The sequence below is a fragment of the Larimichthys crocea genome, unplaced genomic scaffold (genome assembly GCF_000972845.2).
Source record: "Larimichthys crocea isolate SSNF unplaced genomic scaffold, L_crocea_2.0 scaffold82, whole genome shotgun sequence".
NCBI lineage: Eukaryota > Metazoa > Chordata > Actinopteri > Sciaenidae > Larimichthys > Larimichthys crocea.
Genome location: NW_020860793.1, coordinates 728,185 through 746,212, shown reverse-complemented (window position 1 = coordinate 746,212; position 18,028 = coordinate 728,185).

The window sequence follows — 18,028 nt, the reverse complement described above, 5'->3', positions numbered from 1 at the left end:
TTAGTGGCACCTAGCGGTGAAGTTGCAAATTGTAACCAACTGAATACTCTCCCACGCCTCACCCTCCCCTACCAAGCATGTAGGACAAACTGCAAAATTCACATCGAAGTATCTACGGTATATCTAGATCAGAGTTCGGTTATCAGAGTTCGGTTTGTCTGTTCTGGGTTCCTGTAGAAAAATGGCGGTTCAACATGGCGGACCTCATGGAAGAGCACTTCCTTGCTCTTATTTAATAAAAACATACCAATTCATATTGTAATCTATTCCTGCCAATAAATACTCCACCACAGTCTGACCAAAAGAAGGAGGAAGAGACTCATCCTTATTGTGGAGGGATCCTGCTACAGCCCTATGTTGATCAATGTTCTAATCCAACGTTACTTTATTTCCATCTCATATTCCTCCTCCTGTTGTCCACCAATAAACCAGAAATAGAGTCTCTTACCTCCTAATTCCACCAAGCACAGGCGCAATGCCGCCGCTGCAGCTATAGGTGGCTGTTGCCAGCTCAGAAAAGGAAGAAAAACAAATACAGTTATAATATAGTTCTAGTTATAGAAAGTTGATTACAGGATGTAAATACAATGAATCATTATTGCTGAAAGAATGTTGGTCATTCATTATATTTAAAAAAAAGGGTTTGAAATATTGAAAGTCTTGAGAATGAGTAAAAAGTGTGAAAAATTCAAACATGATGTTCATTACATTTGAATTCTTTAAACATTCTGCGCCTCTGAGTTTCTGTCTGACTAATTAAATGCTGGGTTTACACACACACACACTCTCTCTCTCTCTCTCTCTCTCTTAGTTATCATTATTATGAGTGTTTCAGAGTCAAAAATCGGATCAATCTCTTCCTTTAATCTCACATCGCTTTAACATTCTGATAGTTTCTGTTCCCATCTGATATTTAAACTGAATTTCATGTTTTCATCTGGTTCACTGTAAAAACATAAAAGATGAAGCCTGTTCATAATTTAAAGGTGAATAATGATCAAAGTTGTAGTTCCACATGTAAAGTTAACAGCCCTCGATTATTCACTTTAAACTTTAGAATAAAAAAAGTGTGTGAAGAAGTCAAACCACAGCAATTAAAAACAGGAACAAAGATTCTCAAAGTCTTTCCGCCTCACTTTTTATCACTGTGTGTTATTACTTTGAATATTTTCAAATCTGTTAATGACATAAAGAAAACAACAAGAAAACTACAGTTGGAGATCATTTGTGATGGTGTTTCCTGTTGTCAGTCATAATTCATACTATCACTGTTTTCTTGTATCCTCTGAAATACTCCTATACTTGTACTTCCATGTCTTTCAAACTTTACAACTACGGTAACGCAGGTTTTCTGTCAATCTGTGCCTTCCAACTCTGAGCTAAGGTGACCCTGATGACATCATTATGACTTCATCAGAGGTTACTTTTGTCAGACTTTTGACAACAAGACATCATACAACTGTTTTCACAGGCTGAGTGCTGCTTTCCATGATGTGTGAGATCTGTGGACTGGCAGCAAAAAAGTTCAGACAGAAACTTTTACAGTGTGTCGTAGTGGAACAGTTTTTTGTCTATAATTTCAAACTCTCTCTCAGGCCAGAGGCCGAGCCTCCAGGTGGTTCTGACCTTTGACCATTTATCACTCACACATTATCCTCTCTCGCTCACTAACCTGATTTTTTCCCTGTCTCTCTCTCTCCTTACATGCACAGGATCTGTTATCCTCCCCGTCTCCTCCTCTGTCTCTAATCAGTCCTCAGTATGAACACCATCAGGTATTGATGATATTGATCAGGAGCTGTAATCTGCAGTCACAGCTCAATGTTTCCTCCTCTCCTCTCTCCTCGCTTCAAACTTCACATTCCTTCGCGCAGCAGCAAGAAATGACCCAAAGATCTTTGAAAAGTTTGAAAACTAACTTTTACCTTGACGCACAGACAGAGCATGAATCATCGTGCACACGGTGTCTCTGCTGTTCAGGTGATTAAACCACTGACCACCAGACTGGGAATAAAAAACAGACCAGACCCCCAGAACCCAACAGATACACCCCCACCCATACACACCATGTCACACTCTGCAAGTCTTGAACAGAGTTTGATCATTTGTAGAATGTAAACTGTCTAATCTATAGAACACTATGTTGGACACAAATCTCACGTTCAGATAGAAAACACTGAGTAAAGTTTAACAAGCAGTGATTTCTTTGCACATTTATTTGCCCTGGGTCTCGCCTCACAGGCCTCATACAGCCTGCCCCTCCTTTTGGCTGTAGGTTGTAGAGGCTGTATGTAGACTGAAGGAAAGACCGGCTGAAAAAAAGTACCAAAGCAAAATGTTCAAGTAATAAACAATCACTTAAGTTTCTATAGAGCACAGCAACCACTTTTTTTTTCTTTTTACCTTATTTACCCTCCTGTAAAAAAAAGTATTGTTTTATTATGTTACTAAGCCCATATGTTGTCTACTGCTTCATCACTAAGACAAAGTTGCTAGTTTGAACCATTTGGCTGCTTCTATTTTTTCTCTTTGCTTACTTTTGCACAATATTTATTTACTATTGCTATTTTGATATTTTATTATGTATAGTTTGTTCTTTATATTTTCATTCTTATGTTGTCTATTGTCACTGTGTGTAATGCTGCTGCACTGTAATTTCCCAACCTGGGATAAATAAAGTATATCTATATCTATATCTATTGTCTGACAACAGAAATTAAAGTGTGAAACTACACAGAGATGACTTCTGCACAGCCCAAAAATGACACATTTTCTTCTTATTATTATTATATTCGACCTTTTTTAGATAAAATACATTTAAAATGACCAAATCTGAACCCAGCCTCAAACCTCCTGCTGCGTCAGTCAGCAGAAGATGAGTCAGCACAGATATATACAGGTCCGATGGTATCAGTTTCTCTTACCTACACTGCAGGTTTGAACAGCAATTAGTCTCATTTATTATTCATGATAGTTGTTATTATTACCTTTATTTAATGTTTGTCTGGTGGTCATGTGGTTACTCATGTCTGTACAACAAACTGCACCTTAGGGGAAATGAAAGCTATCCTTGAGTTTCCTGCTCTAAATGCACAGTTTAAAGGTCAGGTGACAAGACCTGAGCAGAATAAAGTACAGTAGTCAGGTTCACAGTGAACAGCTCGTTTAGGATTCTGTTTATTAATAATCTAATGTAGCAGACAGCAGACTATATGTTTGACAGGAGATGTGTGTAAGTCGGTTCTGGTTTTCAGTTAACTATTAAACATAACCAGTGTATTTATTCCTTTATTCACTCTGAATTTTCTTCTTTATTTTGTAGTTTTTAGTCATAACCGTGTCGCCGCCTACTGACTTTATTCCTGTGTTTTTGTGTATTTGTCCATAAAGCTCCTTGAGGGGTCGTCATGGAATAAAGAAAAGTCTAAAAGTCTAAAAAGCAGCAGGAGGTTCAGTCTCTTTGCTCTCAGATTTTCTTATTGATCGACTCAGTGAGGCAGCCAACCAGATTCTCTCTTTCCTTCCTTCTTTCTCTCTCCCCTCTTCTCCTTTTGTTTCCTCTCTCTCGTCCTTCCTTCACTCCCAAACAAGCAAAAACTTTAAGGAAAATAAAAATCACCACACATTCATCTTAAAAATCAGTTTCTCCTGAATCCGTTCTCTTCACTTAAATTTGTTGAGGTCTTCCGGTTCCGTCGAAGCGGAGGTGTTCCTGTCAAACAGCAGCGAGCACACTTTGGATTCAGACTGCTGTTTGTTTAAGTTGCTCTGGATATGAAAGTTTTGTCAAGATCAGAAAGTCATGTTGCTCCAGTTTGTGTATTTATCCATTATTGATGTTCCCAAAAGTTGCTGCGTTTCAGCTGCGAGTGGTTTATTTTTCTCAAGATAAAAAGATCTGCGGCTGTTTAGAATCGATACAATCTCACAGCTGGATGGGAGAGTTTCAGGGGAAAAACAGAAAAATATTTCATCTGCAAATGTTTTGTGGGGACCGAACTGTTTGATACGACCCAAATACAGTCGAGCTACTGTCTGTAAAAAAAAATTTACAATAAAGGAGCTTTGCTTTGCTTCAACATGTCTCAGATCAGCAGGGACTTCTTTCAAATAAAGTAATGACTGTCACAGACTCTAATGAAAAATGTTTCATGACAAAGAAAGTGATTAAATTCAATTACAAAAAATTTGAAGTTACTTTCGTTAGGTTTTATTTTTTTAAGGTTTCACTTGAACGTCAATTTTTCATCAGGTGAAACATGGATTTCAGAAAGTCCCTGAATGCAGTGTAAGGTTTTCTAGCTCAAATAATAGTCACTGGTTTTGTTACAAAAAACATTCATATCTACAGACATTGCAGGTCGTCTTTCACAGAGTCCACCATGTAAAATGGCCATGGTTCCACTGGCTCCAGATAGGGACGGAAAAGTTTAGTAGTTTCTTTTTCACGCTGCGAAGGATAGGGTGAAGTGACGAGTTGTGTGCAAGATTTGACTAAATCCAGGTCTGTCCTTTAAGTGAACAGTTTCTATAAATAGAACTTTTATAAAAGAGGAATACAAATCGATCTGTTCAACCCCGACTCCAAAGATTATGTGTATACAGTATACAGAAACATAATGCTGCCTGGAATCTTTTTTTTTTTTTCAAGATTCAAGTTTTTAATGAACACAAAGATGGCGGCTTGGGTTAAATATGAAAAAGGATGTGTTTGCTTGTTTTAGTGTTTAACTACAATCACCATCCCTGTCTCATCAAGTGTTTAAGTCTCCTAAATCTGCCAACAGACTACTTGTAGGACATCAACTCACATCTCCAGTGTCCAGAGCTTTGAATGCTCATCATCAAACCCTGACATCCATGCTGTACAACTACATGGACCAGACAGAATCTTATTTGTTTCAATCCAATGCGATCACGTTTCCATCAAAACACATTCACTGAACTGTGAGCTGTGAATTTATGTAACTTTGTCATCGTCATGGTTTCAATAATTACCACTTGATTAAAGTCTGTTCAGGTTTTGTCATTTGTTTTAATATAAAACTGAAACCAGTGGCTGATAAGAAACAAAATAATATTAACATGGTTTGTAATAACTGTCAAAAAAACATCAAAAAGTGCTCCATCAGTCTTACTTTACTCTTCTTCTCTAACTCTTTCCTTGAGTTTGTGTTTGGAATTCAGATTTCAGATGAAATCTTCTCACTGCCGTCTACGTGCAGACCTTTATCCCTACAAACAGTTTAAAGTAGTCCACTTATCCACCTGCATCTTTTCTCTGAGCCTCCTGACAGCAGCAGCACATCTCAACATCAGAGCCTTCAACCTGCTAAGTTCCCTTTAATCCTGAGAAAGTATCCGCGCATACTTAAACGTGGGACAAAGTACACGGTGTCAACGTTTAAAGAAAATACGAAGGAAAGTCGATGTTAAGTGCCGGGTGAAAAGGAGATCAAAAACAGGACAATATGTGTGTTTAGCTCTGACAAGCCTGGAGTTTGTTGTTAAAGTTAGTGAGGATGGAGAGAAAGAGCAGAGAGGGAGAGGTGGGAGTGTGGTGGTGGTGGTGGTGGGGGTTAGGTTTCGATTAGTTAAGAGCAGAGAGGCTGTGATTCTGCTCAGCTGGAGAGAGAAAGTATCGACGTGGAGTCAGAGAACCTCGCCTTCCCCTCGCTTCCCTCCCCTTCAGTCCCTCAGGTAGGCATTAAAACCAAGCCGAGCTATGGAGGGATGGAAGGATGGAGAGACGGAGAGATAGAAAACCCCCGAGAGCCCAGCCGGAGCTTTGATTCACCGGGGTTTCTCACATCAACCGCAAGAGTCTGGGGCCCGCAGCTCGAAGAGGGGCCGCCGTCTTTAAAACCACAACACTGTCAAAAATTAATCGCCGCCGCTTTACTTTTCAATTATCAATTCAGTGTCGAGCGGCGCCGCTGCTTAGAGCGGGCTTAACGTTACTAACGGCTGTTAAGACGCAGGGGTTTGTGGGATAGGAGAGGGAATATTGTGTGTGGTGTTTTAACGAGGTGAGGAGATCAGAGAGATCATCTGAATACACTTCAAGAAGTGAGGAGGAGTGTACGAGTTTTTATGTTGGAACTAGATCTGTCGACTGAAACCTGGTTACATACAGCAGAGTATGTGAAGTCATCGTTTCTCTAGCTTACTACTAACAGTAGTAACCAAGTCCAAGGAACAATTCATTCAATTAAAGAGTTTGTGGTACCACAGTCGACCTTTAGAAGAAGTTCTCCACTGTAGTACTGAGTTGCCTCATTTCATGGAGGCCAGTTCTGGAAGCTCTGAGAGTTTAAGCTAATGTTAGCGCCTCTGTCCTGGTCCTTATTGGATTCAGGGCAGGTTACACCGCAAACTCCAGCCAACCCGAGGTCACGTTAGACGTGCTGTTTGTAAATTCATAACAGGCTGGAACAGGCGCAACCTAAGGCTGTAAAGTGAAGCCAACGCAGAAGTGCCAAAAACTGCAGTTCCTCTATCATCCACTTGAGGCTGGCTCCAGAAGTGAGTCAGTCTCCATAAGTCCCCATGTTCAAATGTCCAACTTCACAGCAGAAATAAACAGCCTGGTACAAAAAACTGTTTTGGTCTCTGTAGCTAATTTCCCCGTTCATGACAACTGTACTGAGGGTGAATTTATATACAACTCACCTGTTCACATTATATTAAGGCTTAAAGTTATGCAGAATTAACAGCTTGGCCATTTTTAGATTAGCTGGGAGCAGGGCCGGTCCTAGCTATGGGCAATGTGGGCGGCCGCCCAGGGCGCATTCTCCGTGGGGGGCGCACGAACGCCCGAAAAAGCAAAAAACCTCGGTAATTTTCGATACCGCTCATTAAGTTAGCGGAGCGGGCGCCCCGGGAGCGGGGTGTCGACAAGGCAGAGGGGGGCGTCGGACAGACCGATGGGGGCGCATGGCGCATCCAGGGGCGCACGGGCGTCCGTTAGGGCGCACGAGAAAATGTTCGCCTCGGGGGGGGGGGTTCGCCCAGGGCGCAAATGTGCCCAGGACCGGCGCTGGCTGGGAGGCAACATGACGGAGGTGTGTGACAGATTTGGATAGCACGAACTATTATTTAAATGGGGGACTTCTTAGATGTACATGTGTTAATTAAGCACCGAATTGCTCAACTTTGCTAATTGTTGCTTTCCTCTTTTGTTGAACTATAACTGTTGGGCTGAGTGGCAGGCTGATCCTCCTGATCCCGTACTGTAGAGTACTCAGGTTGTCATGTGGATGTTGTGGGGACCCCTCAGCTTGTCTTCTCATCCACAGTAAGCCCTCAGCCCTGTTCTGTGTGTCCTCCTGCTATCATTGGCAACTAATGGGCCCATCCAGAATCTGTGCAATACCCTATGTACAGCTAACTGTCTGCAGTGCTGTGTTGTATTTTAAGGTCATTTTATTTTATCTACTTTTGGAATTTCTCTTCCTGGAGCTCTAAAGTGGTCGGACTTTCTAAGAATTCCTCAACATATTTAATATTCCCTACAGTCAGAGGTGATCATCAGATCTATCAAAAATGGGATATATGAAATATGATAGATATTTTAAAAGGATATACAAAAACACACTGAAATTTACCATTACGAAGCTAACTGTTAAAGTAAGTATTACAATAGGTGATCGCTGAGGTTGGAGGCAGGCCCAGCCCTAACCAATTTGAATAGACTGAATAGATTTGCCTTTGATATTTTATTTTATTTTTACATAACAAGTTGCCCAATCAAAACAGTAAACACGAAGATAATAAAATGAAAATACAAATAAATAAATAAAATAAATAAATAGGTAATGTAAAAAAATACAATATATATATTTAATATAAATAGCCTACACAGAGTATAAAATGTAACTACCCACAAAATAAAAACTGTAAACAAGAGGTGGAGGCGACAGGAGGATCGCTTCATGTTGATGAAGTGATCCAACATTGGTCCAAGATTGTCAGTGGTGGGATTCAGATATGTCAACAGCACTTCTGAAGAGAGAAGAGGAGTGTGTGAAACCATTAGGTGTTACAGTCTAATCATAAAAAAACATGACACCAAGAATAAAATGTAACAAAATACTAAAAATTAAAAACCTAAGAGAGGCATGATTTACACTATTCCGTACATGTATCATATACAAGCAATTATTTCTGAAATGCAAATTAGATTCAGTCTTGTTATCATTACAGTGAACTGCTGATCAGCAGAATGCAAACAAGTAGTAACTCACTTTAACACTGATGTAAAGTTTACCACTATAAACACACAATATGAACTGTGACACAACAAACAACCAGCCTTACAGCTCTGATATATAAAGGTGTGGAAAATGAAAAACATTTGACTGACAATTACAAGCAGAGCAAACGTGAGATAACCACATGTCAATAAAAATGTAGACAGATGTGAACACCTGTTGAACAGATCTAATCTTTACCAATAACCCTGAGAAATGTAAGGTGGGAGGAGTTACCTACAATATTATTTTCCATAACAGCTGTTAGGCTGCTCCATCACATGAACTGACGTCAAAACAAGCTAACACTATTTATTGATTATCAAACCGTGTTAGACTGAAAGTTACTATTGTTCTGCAACAGACATACATACATGACACCATCTTTACTCTACCTCTGTCTTTTCTTCCTTCCCCTGAGCACCAGAGAGATTTGGTCGTTTTCACATTTTTATTGTCAATAAGAGGTGAGATGACGAGTTGTGACGAGTTGCAAGATTTGACCAAATCCAGCTCTGTCCTTTAAGTGAACAATTTTTAAAAAATATATAATTTTTTATAAAAGAGGAATACAAATCGATCTGTTCAACCCCGACTCCAAAGAGTATGTGTATACAGTATACAGAAACATAATGCTGCCTGGAAGCTTTTTTTTTTTTCAGGATTCAAGTTTTTAATGAACACAAAGATGGCGGCTTGGGTTAAATATGAAAAAGCATGTGTTTGCTTGTTTTAGTGTTCAACCACAATCACCATCCCTGTCTCATCAAGTGTTTAAGTCTCCTAAATCTGCCAACAGACTACTTGTAGGACATCAGCTCACGTCTCCAGTGTCCAGAGCTTTGAATGCTCATCATCAAACCCTGACATCCATGCTGTACAACTACATGGACCAGACAGAATCTTATTTGTTTCAATCCAATGCGATCACGTTTCCATCAAAACTTATTCACTGAACTGTGAGTTGTGAATTTATGTAACTTTGTTCCTGATGATAGAACCCTGAAATATAACAAAGTGTTTTCTAATTTAAAGCCGACATGGTTATGATTTTTGTTTAGGTTTATGTAAAGATCATAATTAAAATTTAAAGCTAGAAGACTGATTCATCATCGTCATGGTTTCAATAATTACCACTTGATTAAAGTTAGCAAACGACTGTGATCATAGTTCAGAGAAACCAACTGTCTGTCAGAAACAGGATATGAACAGCGTCTGTTCAAGTTTGTCATTTGTTTTAATATAAAACTGAAACCAGTGGCTGATAAGCAGCAAAATAATATTAACATGGTTTGTAATAACCGTGTTAGACTGAAAGTTACTATCGTTCTGCAACAGACATACATACATGACACCATCTTTACTCTACCTCTGTCTTTTCTTCCTTCCCCTGAGTACCAGAGAGATTTGGTCATTTTCACATTTTTATTGTCAATAAGAGGTGACGTCAGAAAACTGAGAGCAGGTACAGTCAGTCAGAGGAGGGGGGCTTAGGAAAGAATTGTTGTTATTATTATTTAATAGGCTTTGCTATTCAGTTAAGTTAAATTAAATTAAATTTTAGTATAAGAAAAGTGAAAGTTACTCTTCTTTTTTCTTCCCCCATTTGTGGCGTCCTTAGCATTTGCCTATACTGCCTATGCTGGTGAAGTTTAACATTACTGTCGAGCTGAACAGAAATATGTCACACTATACTGTGCAGGAAGAGAATGTGATGGCTAAAGTCAGCAAGACAACTTTGAAAGTCATGCATGTGAGATTGGACGTACGCAATCAACCAGCTGGACATGGTGTGGTCTACAGATGGTCTACGTGTGGTTACTGACAGTGTTGCAACATTAACTCCACACATGCAGCATTTAGAAAGCACTCTGCAAATACACACACATAATGTCTGCATGTTTCATAAACGCTACCTGATGAAGCTGTTTTCTTAATTTGCATGTGGTTTCTTAAGCTGCAGAGCGTTTAGCTCTCAGGGCCACCGTACTTTTGTCTTTGAATGTTAAACCTTAAGACACACTGTTTAGAAATAAGAAAACAACATTCTAATCTCTGTCTTGCGTGTATGTAAGTCTGTAAAACAGAGCTGGCTGATTTATTGTCACAATTACTTTAGTAATAATACTTTATTAAATACACCTAACAACAAACAGAACAGGTTTATAATGCTCATCTTTTACAGTTCAGTAAAAGCAGCAATAAAGTAAAAGATCGATGACTATAGCTGACCTATAATCATCAATAAGTCACTGTGATGTTCCCTTAAAGTACACCTCTCTGTACCTCACTGTCACTTTTTGCAGTGTTGTGTCTCTGTACAGCGGTGAACTCTCTGTTCTTGATGAAAGGTACCAGAGCCTCAAAGAACAAACTTTCTAATGTTACATATTGATCAAAAATTACTTATGCAGCAAATTTAGGCCGCCTTCCTTCCTTCCCTCTTCACGCTGTCTTAATTCCTTTCATCAGTCGGCGTGAAGGCTTTTCTCCATCGAGCGCAGCACAAACCTCCTGACGGGGAAGTGAAGGCAGTTTTTTTTTTTTTAAATCTTAGAATGACCTCGTTAATTATGATAAAAAAAGCAAGAAAAGTTCATCAGCTGCTGTACTTCACGGTCTTCACTCTCATGTTCACGAGCAAAACAAGCTGAGAAGTTCACTCTTTAACTTTTCTCATGTGCAGATGTTTCATCTCGAACAGCTGGAGGAACTGTCCGAGAACAACAGTAAGGCTATTGTTAATGTTTGATTATAAATGATGACAAGTTCCCTCAAATTAAAACAAATAATGTTGGACCTCTTTTGATTTTTACCTTAAAAGGCCTTTTTACTACTAAAACACCTTAATATGTTATAATACATTAATATGATCCTTTAATTAGCCACTAAATTTGGATAAATGTCTGAATTTGCATCCTAAATTACAAATTGGAGGACTTTTTTGGAACAGGTTAAGAACTTTTACTGTCTGACATGCTTTAATACATACAATGCATTTATTAATTCATTCATTTCATGATTTGCCTCAAATCTGTGGTTAACATAATAATGTGTAATTAAATGGAATGTCAGGCATCCCTTAAATTCCATTTAATTTGTTTATTAAGCGTGTTTGGTCAAGTTAAGGGGTTTCTGTCTTTTTCTGACGTAAACTAAGTAATAAATCATTTTACTTTAAGTCATTTTTTACTGAGTCTCCAACATAACAAAATCTAGTCTTAGTAAACTGAAACAGACTGGCATAGCAGCAGTGGTTTTTGATTTGAAAAAGAGTATTCATCAGATCAGCAGTTGTAGTTGCACTAAAATGTATACAGTATTATAACAGTATGTAATGTATGTTATAACAGTAACTGTTATGTTTTCAGTATATTACTGGCAGTGGTATCAGTAATTTTCCTTTCCTTTCCTTTCCTTATTTCTCCTCATAAATAATCAGCTGTCATTATTTATCAATGATTTTGTGTGATTTGTTTTATGTTTGTCTGAACTTGTTTTAGCTGCTGCAGGTTATTGAGGGGAAGAACAAGGCGGCCGTTTTCTGGACTGAGAGCCGCCTGCTGACCCACAGCTGCTCCTGTTCAGAGTCAAAGAACAAAGTCAGGACAGGATGAATGAGGATGACTGTCAGGAAACACAACTGTCATGGTGTCCTCTGTACCCTGACCAGATAACCACAGCAACCCCCTGCAGAGTTTACACAGCGTCACAATCAATCAGTCACTGCGTCATGACACACACACTCTGAAATTTAAAATAATTCTGTTTTTCAACTTTAACTTAGATTCTTATATACTTTAACTTTAAAAGTCATACAGCTACGTATAAGTGTGTCTGTGTGTGTGTGTGTCTTTTTCTAAGCTCATCAGCCTCCTAGTCAAACACACACACACACACACACACACACACACACACACACACATACACGTTTCTGTCTATTTAGACCATCCCACCTCCACACGCGTCCCCTGACCCCCTGGGGTTGTGACCTCTGACACCAGCTCTGCTCATCACAATGTCACCACATCCATCTGTGTGCATGTGTGTGTGTGTGTGTGTGTGTGTGTGTGTGTGTGTGTGTGTGTAGGAAGAGGGAGGGAGGGAGGGAGGAGTTCCTGGAAACAACCCATCTGTCCCTTTTAGGCCACGCAGATTTGTATTTCTATCCTTGTGAGGACTCTCATTGACATAATAGCATCTAACCAGAACATAAAACATTCTAATAAAACAAGACAGAAGTTATAAAACACAAAGTTCAGTAATATCTTGAAAGAAGACGTGAAAAAACAGTAAAAGAAAAGCAGTGTTATAGTCCTTTAATCTTAATCCTACGTTGGGATTTCAGATGGAAACTTCTCCACTTGCAGACCTTTATCCCTACAAACAGTTTTAAGTAGTCCACTTATCCACCCGCATCTTTTCTCTGAGCCTCCTGACAGCAGCAGCACATCTCAACATCAGAGCCTTCAACCTGCTAAATTCCCTTTAATCCTGAGAAAGTATCCGCGCATACTTAAACGTGGGACAAAGTACACGGTGTCAACGTTTAAAGAAAATACGAAGGAAAGTCGATGTTAAGTGAAGGGGGTTAAGAGCAAAGAGCAGAGAGGTTGTGATTCTGCTCAGCTCCGGCGCTGACTTTACTGCTTAAAATATACAAAACCAACAGGGTGGCGCTTTAAACAGCTTCAGAGACCACTCAGATTAGAGGTTTAATCCAGCACTCGCTACTGCGGGCCTACCACAGCAAACAAATCTGACAAGAATGCCGCACTTAGACTGTAAAAATATGTGCAGAGAGAGAGAGAGAGAGAGAGAGAGAGAGAGAGAGAGAGAGAGAGAGAGAGAGAGATGTATGGACAACACTGCTTCATTGCATATACACTTCCAACATGATATCAGGTGCGGGGGCAAAGAGACAAAAACGCCTCATGAGAAAAGAGCTGTACATATTTTATACCGTCACGTCTTCATGGGCAAGACTGAAAAACTAAAGAATAACCCTGCAACTGTTCTTCATGTTGTGATACCTGCTTTAATGAGCTGTCTTTAAGATCTATCTGAAGAGGAAAGACTTCATTATGTGAAGTCCATTTCATGATTTAATGTTCATTATATGATTTAAGGGCTGCACACATTAACAAAACGTCCTTCATTTCTGGGGAGTCTCTCTGTGCATCACTATTCACTGTGTAAGATATTACAATGTAAACAAATAGAGCACACTGACTTTGTGTTTGACCATGTTGAGTTTGTTTAAAAAATACATTCATTCATTAATATATATTACAGACACACACACATTAAAGCAGCTGTTTTATATTAACTGAGGGGTGCATTGTTTAAAAGGCATGAACCTGACTGTAACAAAAGGCCAGGAACTTGCTGGGATCTGATTTACACCTTGTTGGACACCTTTATTTTTTATGACAGGAATTGAAGGATGGTCATTTAACATTGTTTAGTGACTGCAGAGGTCCTGCAAAGGTTCCTGGGGAAAAGTTAATAAGTTCACTAGACAGATTTAAAATTCTTTTGATCATCACACTACATTAAAATAAAATAACAATGTGAAAACAGAGAATTATCTGAATACTTACAGAGCTTTGTAGTGTTTCAACACAGCTGAATTCTGTGGTAACAACTTCAATACTGAAAAAAGATACATTGTACATTCTTAGTAGCAGAAGTTTTTAGTTTCATCTTTGTATTTCCTTTTGAATATTTCTGCATTGATCAAATCACATTTTGTCAAAATTGAACGAGGTGAAAACAATAAAAAACATCTTCAACTGTAATTTTTATTTGCTGGAGAGAATATGCTGATGATAGTTCTGACACACTGGCTGTCTCTGCTGGTCACACCGTCTTGTAAATCGTAGCAGTCTGTTGAATCTCCCCTCATTCCTGACAGATGACTATTTATTATTATTCTTTCGTTTCTATTATTATTTACTAATTATAAGCTCTATAATAAATACTAATTATGTTTTAAAGGCAAGTTGATTGACCTCTGACCTGCTGGTGAACGGTGAAGTCAAACTTTGTTTCTAACACTGGAAATAATAGAACATAATCTTATTATTATCATATTCAGGCATGAGATAAAGTCTGTGCCTCTCTCCGTGTTCACATCAGTTTCATGATCGGTTTGGAAAATGAGATCAATACGTTCTTGTGTTTGATGTCTTGAACAAGCATCGGTGCGATTCCGCTCTTAACCGCTGTGATTTGTACACCGGAGGGCATAACGATTGATCACATTTCCAAACCAAGAGCTGCTTGATGATAAATATTTTATTTCTGTGCGTATCGATAAACGACTCCCTAACAACGCGCCAGTTGTTGTGAACTCATTCTGGACGGAGACGATCTCAGTGAGGATATCGATGGATTGTTTATGAGCAGCTGATGGGAGATGAATTGGTTTTGTGGCGTAGCATCCGCTCTGTGTGTCGGAGCTGCTGCTCATAATCACGCCTCAGATGATTGACAGCTGGCTGTCCTTAGCCTGTGATCCATATATGGGGAAATAAATGAAGAGGGAAACCTTGTAACTCCAGTTTACAGCTCGTTTCTGTTTGTATTCACCAGGGTCAGGATGTGTGCAGACCTTCAAGGTTTTAAAGTCTGATCTAACCGAGAAATGGAATTGTTCAAAATTGGTAAAAAGTGCAAACAATGAGACTCTTCTGCCTGCTGTGATTTTCAAGTCTCTGTAAGTTGATTTGAAAAGAAAATAACTGAAACTATTGGCTGACAGGAGAGATGGAAATCAATTTATAAACTGATGGAGGATTTAAATGATCAGAAGGAAAAGAAAGTCAAAACTGAAAGCAGCTTTGAAGCTTTAGTCCTGAAGATTTCAGGATGATTTGGTGTTACTGGTTTATTACAGCAGATTATTTTATAGTTTTCTCATTCACAAACAAGTCATCAGTCACAATTGAAAAACTGATTTAGGAGAACAGAGGGGATAACATTACACATAGTGAGTAGAAATACATTTTTTCATGAATAAATAGGAAAAATATAGTTGCAGTGTACAGTCTAGGATTACTTGTGGATTTTTAGAGGAATCTCTTTAGAGCTTCTAAAATCTTTATGACTCAAACTACTGAATATTTTAACAGTGACCATAAAGTAACATCATATTTTATGGAGAAATTTTTTTCTGGTTTTCCATCTGATGTGCATCAACTCTGTGATTTACAGAGTTTCCTGATGGACAGTAAAGTAAACTGCTGCCAGCTGTAGCTGCTGTTAGCTCAGTTTGTATCCGGGCTGTCGAAGAGGACGTTGACGGAGGAAGCTAAAGAAGAGAAAAGACCAGGGTCACGGAACAAGAAGCTGCTGGACAAGAGTAAATCTGGGACTGACTTAGATGTTGTCGAGAGACACCACGCCTGTAATTTACAACAGGCGGACAAACTTTTACATTTTTGCATTTTCAGCTGAGCTTTAAAAATATTGGTAAAAAAGGTTTATGCTCTTTGTCCATTTTTACAATTATGTGCAAATTACTGAGCCTTTCATAGGAATCTTCCAGTTCTTTAGTAGGATACTGTCTTTTAACAGCATGTAACACATACAAAAAAGAAAAATAATTTTAAATTATGATTTTATATTATTGCAGTTCTTATGGTTTATACATAGAAACAATAAAAATAACTAGCAACAGTTTTTAGTCTGTTTTCACTCTCAGAGTTGCTCTGTTTGATTCAATCTGCAGAAAATGTCTTATTAGAATCTTTTGGTGAGAAACATGGAGGTGCAGCGTTCCTGAAATTGAAAACCCCTAAAAGTCCAGTGGAAGCGAAGCAAAGACAGATTTATTTTCACTCTGCTAAATGGCAAATGTCAATTCTGTGATGCCACCACGTCTGAAACGCTCTCACAGTCTGTAATTTCAGTTCAGAGCGAGCATGAACAACAAAACTAACGACAAACAATAACAAATAACAAACCCCACCGTCTGCAGCAGAGGCCAGGTTGTCACCTGACGGCGGTAAATCGCCTCCAGACCAGATTCCTCAGGTCTATTAAAGCCGGAAGCCGAGCAGGAGAGACGGCGGCGAGCAGGATGTGACCGGCAGCAGCATCGACTGGTTAAGGCTGAAGATTGGTGAGAGCGGACGGATCGATACGCTCGGAGCCTGGACAGAGAGCTGGATGTTAGGAGAGAGAGAGAGAGAGAGAGAGACAGAGAGAGAGACAGAGAGAGAGAGGCCTGTGATTACTGTTTTATTCTGTTTGTTTGTCAGAGAGTTCAACCCTATGTTAAATGGAGACTGAACCAGTCAGGTTGTTTTCTCAGAGGTCAAAGTGATGCTGGATTTTAAAGTGAGGGTTCCCTGTAACTTAAATTGAAGTTACCAGAAGCTGCGGTGATTTAGGCTGACTGTCACACAACCTGAAATGTCACTAGAACTGAAATGTTTGCAGATTTGGAGGAAAGGGCCTGCTGGAGTGACCTCCAACCCTGAATCAGAGCAATGATGTATGTGGTAACCATTGACTGTATAAATAATGGACATCGTATCCATGACATCACAGATAGGTTTCTGAAGAGCCGTTTTGAAGCTGAAAATCTGTGGCTGTATAGCCTCCGTGATGTTGGTAGTCCAGTTAAATCAAGTGACCATGCTATTAATTCAGCATAACCTTAAGTCTCAATTTAGGAGAGTTCTTAAACATTCACACTCAGTACAGTTGTCATGAACGGGGAAATGACACTGTTAGAAAGAAATATTTTTTTATGGTAAAAAACTGGGAGCTGTGGTTGCCAGAATTTTACCATAATAACTATGGTATAACTTATATACTAATATTTTTACAGTGTAGCTACAGAGACCAAAACTGTTTTTTGTACCAGGCTATAAACATGTTTGTTTCTGCTGTGAAGTTGGACATTTGAACATGGGGACTTATGGAGACTGACTCATCCTTTAGCCAGCCGTCAAGTGGACGTTTGAGGAACTGCATTTTTTGGCTTCACTTCACAGCCACAGAGGTTACTGCTTTGTGGTAACTGAATGAGGCAGCATGAGCCTTAATAAGCTGACGATCTGCTGCTTTGTACTAGTTTGACTGAATCATTAAAGTCCAATTATAATTATTTATGGTATGTTAATGCATTTTTTAAATGTACGGACACTGGAATGGTACTCCATTGAATTCATGAAAAACTAGAGACCAGTAATAAATATATCGACATTTCTTCTTTTTGGTTCTCTGGACATAGTACAGGAAAGAACGTTGTTTCATTCCAGTTGGACAAAAAAGCATCTTATTTTGGTAATTTTGTGTCAGAGCATCACAACATAAATCCAATCCCTGTACCTGAACTGTATCCTGAGTTCAGGATGGATGATTGTTAAAGCAAGGCGTGGTTGCTAGTCATGGGAAGTTCGGTTCTTTTTAGGGAGTCTTTATTTTACCACTTATACCTTTCATAATTCAGCCAGATTTAGCGCTGTTTTGACTTATGATTTGTATGTTTACATATATGTCATGTGTATATTCAACACATTCTTTGTACTGAAGCATTCAAAAGTAAAAATGACATTTTGTAATATCAATAAATTGCTATAACCAATTGTTTTCATTGCGTTTACAGACCATTTAAACTCTCTGAAACTGCCCAAATGAATGCACTAAGGTCCTTGTAGAACCACTCTACAAAAACTATAAAAAGCATAGAAATGCTGCTTCTTTTTTACTCAATGGCTCATGTAGGGCTCCCATCATTCACTTAAAAGACTGACATATCA